Source organism: Oryctolagus cuniculus, chromosome 1, assembly GCF_051225735.1.
Source record: "Oryctolagus cuniculus isolate XC-2025 breed Fujian yellow rabbit chromosome 1, ASM5122573v1, whole genome shotgun sequence".
NCBI lineage: Eukaryota > Metazoa > Chordata > Mammalia > Lagomorpha > Leporidae > Oryctolagus > Oryctolagus cuniculus.
Window position 1 is genome coordinate 159936878 of NC_142867.1, and position 7686 is coordinate 159944563.

Sequence of the window (7686 nt, forward strand, 5' to 3'; positions counted from 1 at the left end):
CATGCACCAGGAACATCTAAGGGGAACATCTGAAGGAACGCCTGTGCAGCCCCCGAGAGAGCCGGCCGGCGGTGTGCCGCTCCCCCGCGGAAGTGGGGAATGTGGCAGGGGGAACCGCCCTTCCACGGAGGTGGAAGGGATAGTAGCCAACCCGGGAGGAACCAGCAGCAAACCCGGGGAGGGCCGAGCAGACAAAAGAACAGCGCAGGGTCCTGTGTTGTTCCTCCACAAAGAGGGGGAGCGACATAATGGTGCCGTGACTCGGATATGAAGCCTAGGCAGGGTTCAGTGTCGCTCCTCCACGAAGACGGGGAGCGACATAATGGTGCCGTGACTCGGATATGAAGCCTAGCCAGGGTTTAGTGTCGTTCCTCCACGAAGAGGGGGAGCGACACCCACCCATTAAGACATTTACACCATTTATACCTTTGTTTTTTTATAATATATTTTTTTAAAAAGATGCATTTATTTTATTTGAAAGAGTTACAGAGAGAGAGGGCGAGACTGAGAGAGAGGTCTTTCATCTGCGGGCTCACTCCCCAGATGACTGCAACGGTCAGGGCTTGGCCAGGCAGAAACAAGGAACCAGGCACTTTGTCCAGCTCTCCCATGTGGATGGCAGGATCCCAAACACTTGGACATCCTCTGCTGCTCTTCCCAGTCCACCAGCAGGGAGCTAGAACAGAGGTGTAGCAGTGGGGACAGGAGTCAGTGTCCATATGGGCCCCACATTCTGCCTTTGTATGAATTAAAACCAGCAACTGCTCCCTTCCTTCTCTACCTCTCTCCAACCCCAGTGTGGGACCAGCACAGATTATTGCGACCAGTCTATCAGTTAATCACAGCTTCGTAGATTCATATAATCAAAGGATCATGGTATTAAAAAGAACCCAATGAGATCTCTCTGATCATCGATTTGATAAAGATGAGGCCAGCACTGCAGCACAGCAGGTTAAACTGCCACTTGTGATGCTGGCATCCCATGTCTGAACAGCAACTTGAGTCCCAGCTGCTCTGCTTCCAGTCCAGCTCCCTGCTAATGCACCTGGGAAAGCAACAGAAGATGGCCCAAGTGCTTGAGTCCCTGCCACCAGCGTGGGAGACTCAGATGGAGTTCCTGGCTCATGGCTTTAGCCTGGCCCAGCCCTGGCTGTTGGAGCCATTTGAGGAGTGAACCAGCAGGTGAAAGATCTTGCTTTTTCTATCTCTCCTTTTTTTTCTTATCACTCTGCCTTTTGAATAAATAAATTATAATGTGGAAATTGTTTGCTGAACTAGAAAGGAAATCCTTAGTACAGTTGATCTCCCCTACCAAAGAAAGCTAACAGAGGTAAGAATCCACAAAAGTCTCTCATTCTTAACTTTGCACAATGGAAATGTTCAACATAGAAAGAAATATAATGAGCCTATCACCCTATCCATCAATCAGCTTCAACAATGATCAAGCTCACGGTCAATTTTACTTCATCTTTTATGTTCCCTCTATCTCTGTCTCCCGTGTCCTTAAACCTAACCCTGACCCTGTGAGTTATTTTAAAAGAAACTTTAGATATATCATTTTATCTATAAATACCTTCTGTATAATACATACTCTAAAAGGTAATTCTGTTGTACCATTACCACAGTATCATTCTTAGACTTAAATTTTTAAAAATCCTAAATGTCATCAACTATCCAGTGTTCTTATTTTCTAACTGTCTAATGTTTGTTTAGTTTACAGTTGACTTGTTCAAATCACGATCCCAACAAGGTTTTCCCTTGAAATGAGTGATATGACTCTTAGTGCTGGCTCTCCATCTGCCACCATCCATGCCAACTATGCCTTGTGATAGCCTTACATTTTCAATCTTTCTAAGCACTGCTTTTATTATTATTATTTATGCTAGTGACCCATTTCTCCTGTTAAACAAACACATACTAGAGCCCTCTCTATTTTTTAAAAAATGTTTGAAACTGGTGTTTTGGTATAGCAGATTGAGTCATGGCAGGCAATGCCAGCAACATATATGAGTGCCAGTTAAAGTCTGAGCTGCTCCACTTCTGATCCAGCTCCCTGCTAATGTGCCTGGAAAAGAAGCAGAAGAGCCACCCTACATAGGAGGCCTAAGTGGAGTTCTAGACTCCTGGATTTGGCCCAGCCCAGCCCTGACCATTTTGGCCATTTGGGGAGTGAACCAACAGATGAACAATCATTCTCTCCCCCCACCCACCATCTCTCTCTGTAACTCTGCCTTTTCAGTCATAAACATAGTCTTTTTAAAAAAATTGTTCAAAAAATTTTAATTAATGTGTAAGAAGTATACATATTTGCTACATATAACAATTGTACATGTAATTGTAGCATGTGCTGCTTCATTACACATACACATCATATACTGTCCAATCAGGGTAAATATATTTATTATGTTAAGCATTTAGCATTTCTTTGAAGTGAAAACATTCAAAACCCTATCTTCTAAGCTTTTTTAAATAGACAAATAAGCAGTACATTAACCTGACTGTAAACACCCTACCGTGCAACAGAATCCACAACTTCTTACTCCTATCTAGCTGTAAATTGGTACCTGTCAATCTTTTTCAATCCCTCCCACCCCATGTCTCTCCTGAGCTTCTAGTAACCATCATCAAACTTTTAAAAGATTTATGTATTTATTTGAAAGGCAGAGTAACAGAGACAGAGGGGGAGAGGAAGATCTTTCATCTGCTGGTTCACAACCCAGACGGCTGTGATGGCCGGGCTGGGCTAGGCTGAAGCCAGAAGCCTGGAACTCCATCCAGGTCTCCCATGTAGGTAGCAGGAACCCAAGTACATTGGACCATCTTCCACTTCCTTCCCAGGCACATTAGCAGGGAGTTGGATCAGAAGCAGAGCAGCCAGGAGGGGAATCGTCACTCTGACAGAGGAAGCAGCTTAACCTACTACACCTCAACACTGGTCCTCCCATCATCATATCCTTAGCTTCTCTGAGACCCTTATTTTTTAGACTCCACATATGAGTGAGGTCAGGCAATTTTTGCCTTGCTGTTCTTGACTTATTTCATTGAACATTATGAGCTCCAGTTTGTCTGTGTTGTTGCAAATTTGTCATTAGGACCTTTGTTGTTAAATGCTTTTAAGAGTTGGACACATTTTGCAAGTGTGAAAATTTACCAGCTGGTGCCGCAGCTCAACAGGTTAATCCTCTGCCTTGCGGCGCCAGCACACCGGGTTCTAGTCCTGGTCGGGGCACCGGATTCTGTCCCAGTTGCCCCTCTTCCAGGCCAGCTCTCTGCTGTGGCCAGGGAGTGCAGTGGAGGATGGCCCAAGTGCTTGGGCCCTGCACCCCATGGGAGACCAGGAGAAGCACCTGGCTCCTGGCTTCGGATCAGCGCGGTGCGCTGGCTGCAGTGGCCATTGGAGGGTGAACCAACGGCAAAAAGGAAGACCTTTCTCTCTGTCTCTCTCTCTCTCTCTCTCTCTTACTGTCCACTCTGTCAAAAAAAAAAAAAAATTACCAAGGAAGGATAGTCTGAGTATACCTTATGCCAAAGGAGCTAGGAGACAATTTCTCATGGCAGTTGATACAATGCTTTTCTAAAACGCTACTTTGGGTGGATGTTGTGCAAATGTCAAGAAATGGTTTTTTGCTCTGTTGATGCTGCCATAGCTTTTAAATAATAAAGAAGCAGCAAGAACCTATTCACCAGCCTGGTGCTGGGTTACATCCTGACGACGGTGGCCCTGCTCGTGAGACCTCCTTCAGGTTACTTTCATATTCTTCTCCCTAGGAAAGGGGATAACACTAACAGCTTCACAGAAGAAATCTCACCGAGACCTCTTCTCAAGTCTCTCCCAAGCTGAAGAGCATATGGAGAGAGCTGGCGTGAAGTAAAAACGCGGGGAGTAACAGGTATCTGTGAATTTCTTTGGGTCATGGTGATGCTATTAACTGCAGGACCCAGGAGGAAGCACACTCTCAGTGTCTGTTTATTCTTCAAACCCAGTTCCTCCGGGCTTGCACTTAACACCTGAGCTGGCTCGAGTTCTGTGCTGTAAACTTGGAGGTGTGAGCCTCATTACTGCTTTTCCTATGGTGAGTGCCATGGAGTTGTCCGGCATTGGAACAGGCGAGAGTTCAAAGCAGTGTGGATGGCACCTTTTCCTGACTGAGTCAATTAACAAGGGATTCTGAGCCGAGCTGGCCTGGAAGACCTGGCTACCAGAAAGTCCCTGGAGCAACAGCTGGAAAGAAAACCTTCATAAAAACCATTACAAAGCAATTTGCGCAAATGTCAAGTGCAACACAAACACTCTGACCCTCGTAAACCTTGACCTGAACTTGGAGATTTGGGCTGAGCCTGCCTCCAGGATGGCAGAGGTGAGTGTCTGCTGCCTTCTTATCGATTCTCCAGTCTTTCTCTGTCTTCCTAATGCCTGGCTCCCTTGGCCAGCCAGCCTCTTCCACAGGGCTCTCTGTACTCATCAGACATCTGAGTCATCCACACTTTCAGCTAAGCAGAGTGAGCCTTCTCTCCATACAACTCCCTTCTTCCTTGGGTGAAAGTCTTACATGTGTGAGAGAGAGTTGGAGCCATTGATAAAAACCCGAAGCTCTGTTAAAAACCACTAAAGAGCTTTTGGAGCTTCCAAAGGTACCCAGAACCTAAATAAGTCAATGTCAAGGTTCCAGGCTCAACAGTTTTCACATGTCTATTTGCACAAAAGCAATGACTGGGGCCAGCACTATGGCACAGCAGGTTAACACCCTGGCCTGAAGCGCCAGCATCCCATATGGGTGCTGGTTCAAGACCCTGCTGCTCCACTTCCTATACAGCTCTCTGCTATGGCCTGGGAAAGCAGTGGAAGATGGCCCAAGTCCTTGGGCCCCTGCACCCGCATGGGAAGACCTAGAGGAGGCTCCTGGCTCCTGGCTTCAGATCGGCACAGCTCCAGCCATTGAGGCCATCTGGGGAGAGAACCATTGGATGGAAGACCTCTCTCTCTCTCTCTCTCTGCCTCTCCTCTTTCTGTGTAACTCTGACTTTCAAATAATAAATAAAATAAATCTTAAAAAAAAAATCAATGACTTTCTGTAAACTCACACCTGTATAAGCTACCAAAAGTTACGGAGGTGACTAATTGATCAATGACATACTTTAGCGTAAAAAGGCACAATTAAGGCAAAAGACAGCCCAGATTACAATTGTTGTACTACTGTACTGGTTATGCTTTAAACCAAATGACCATTTCAGAACCCTAAACTCCATCAATCTAGGAAAGCAAGAAAAAAATAACCTATACCAGAAGGGTGAAAATACAAAGAGGATTTTAAAAAGCTTAGGGAAAACGGAATTGAGTATTATTATTTATTTTGGTGCAAAAAGTTTTTTTTTTTTAAATCCATGCACAGTTTGTTTTGTTGAGGAGCAGGAGAGAGAGAGAGAGAGAGAGAGAGAGAAAGTATTCCCATCTGCTGGTTCATTCCCTCTATGCCCGCAGATGGCCATCAAGTAGGGCTGAAGCCAGGCTCTGGACACTCAATCCAGGTCTACCACATGGGTGGCAGGAATCCAATTACTTGAACCATCATCATTGCCTCTAAGGGTCTATATTAGCAGAAAGCTGGACTTGGGTGCCAGAGCTGGGATCTGAACCCAGATACTCTAATGTGGAAGACAGACATTACCCGCAAGGTACACATTTCTGTGAACTTTAAGAAGCTCTCTGGTAAAGGAAGATTGGCTTGTATTTCATAATCATAGTTCATATTCATTTGCGAATTTTTATAAAATACCTTCATCAAGATAGTGGCTCTAGGGGTAGACAGGATAAGAGAACAGTAGCCAACAAAGGGCAAACTGGAGCTTCCAGGGGTATTGGCAATATTTCTCATTTCTGAATCAGCTTAATGTTCCAGAGATGCTTACTTTGAGACTATGAGCTGTACATTTCCATCTTGTACATTTTTTTACTTTGTGGGTCATATTTCACAATATATGCCTTTCAAGGTTCGTAGCCAGCCTGTAAGTAATACACAATTCCCAAAGAAGTTTTGCCAAAGTTTCTTCTTAAGTATTTCTCATGGATGCCTCTAAGAACTTAAAGTGTGCCACTTGACCACTGCTTCCACGTTAACTCTCATGACTGAGAAAAGCAGACAGAGGATGCCACACCAGCCCAAGTGAGGCAGAAGCAGGAGAGGGGAGGGAAAGGGGGCAAAGTGATATCCCTGGAGCTTGTCCAAGCCAGAATGATCCTTCACGCCCTCCTCTCCCAAGGCCCATATCCAGACAGCCATCAGTCCATTCTGTGACCCAACCCAAAAGATGACCTGGCCTTGAATGTCCACCTTGAACTCCACATTTGTGTCCTGTTCCATTCTTGCCCACCAGCTCATGTCCTCCACATTGCCCCAGAACAAAAATGTGACCATTTAGCAGGAGCATCCTTTATTGGTCACTGCCCCCGCCCCCACCACCATACTGTTAGGCCCAGCTCCTTAGCAAGGTCTGCAACCTCACCTCTCCGTCCTCTTCTCCCTTGTGCTCCTGTCTATTGTTTGCCCATCTCTACCCTGCTTTCCAGTTCCCAAATACCCCATGCCCTTATGCACCTTCTCACCTTGACTAATTTTGTCTCCACTGCTGAGAAGACCTGCCCACTCCCTTCCCCTCCTAGCCAAGTCCTACTCAAATGACAGGCTAAGCCCTTGTTAAATGTCACCTCATCTGCCTTCCTTTCCTGCTGTCACCTCCTTCACTTGCTGTGTTGTCACCGCCAGAGTGAATGTATTGTCTGTCTTAATGGAGAACTGCCCTACTCGGTTACCAACCATTAAAGGAAGGGGTCATGCCTTTTTTCTCTTTGGATTCCCAAAGCCTTGCACAGCTTCTGATATAGAGGAGGTGCTCAACAAATGTTGTGCCCCATTGAATTTGATTCTAACAAAACAAATAAAATATATGAGTTAGCCCCTCAGCCTTGAGCTCTCCTACCTATGCTGTTCTCTTTTGGTTTCTTTCTAGTCGCGGTCAATGCTTGGTCACTTCAGGATACTGCAGACACGCTTTTCCTGTGCTCAGTCTCTTCTCATGGGCCAAGCTGGGCCCTGAGCAGCAACAGGGGTGCCAGTGACTATAACCATTACACACTTCTCCTGCCAACAGCGGCCCTGACCCAGGAGCAAGGTGAGCAGGGTAACTGGAAAACATTTAGTCTTTGCCAGCAGCTGGAGCCTTCTTTGGTCACCTTCTGAAACAGCAGGCAGCAGATAGAATTACCCTCACCCAGAGCAGAGATGTCTGGGAGGACACTTAACTCTCCGCAGACCAAACCACCTTTCTTCTACACCCCTTTACAATAGAGATTTCCACCTCCATTGCTTTTCCAGTCTAGAGTAGCAGAGAATCCTGTTGGAATGACTTCAATTCTCTTGGCAATCACACTGGCTCAGTGGTCCGGCACGGTGTTTATACCACACAGCAAGGGCTGAGACTGAGAACAGGCTCAGTAGGATAAGCACTGTGGCCACAATGTCATTCTTTTGTAAGACATTACAAAAAATTAAGACAACGAGCAGCCCTTCCAATAACAGTGTGTTCACGTCAGAAGGGACACTTGGTAGCTATCAGTGTGTCATAAAAGCCACTTGGAAATCAACAAGCCCCCACCCCACTTTACAGATGAGGAAACCGAGGCCCAGAGAG

At 45.9% G+C, this 7686-nt stretch overlaps 1 long non-coding RNA gene across 1 annotated transcript; it reads right to left on the bottom strand.

Moving 5' to 3' along the window:
* Positions 1 to 427: 427 nt before the first annotated feature.
* LOC149128717 (uncharacterized) lies at positions 428 to 7104 on the bottom strand. The gene is made up of 2 exons (XR_016236878.1): positions 6976 to 7104; positions 428 to 676 (listed from the first exon to the last, which is right to left on the bottom strand). It is a non-coding gene; the product is annotated as an uncharacterized LOC149128717 (long non-coding RNA).
* Positions 7105 to 7686: the final 582 nt, after the last annotated feature.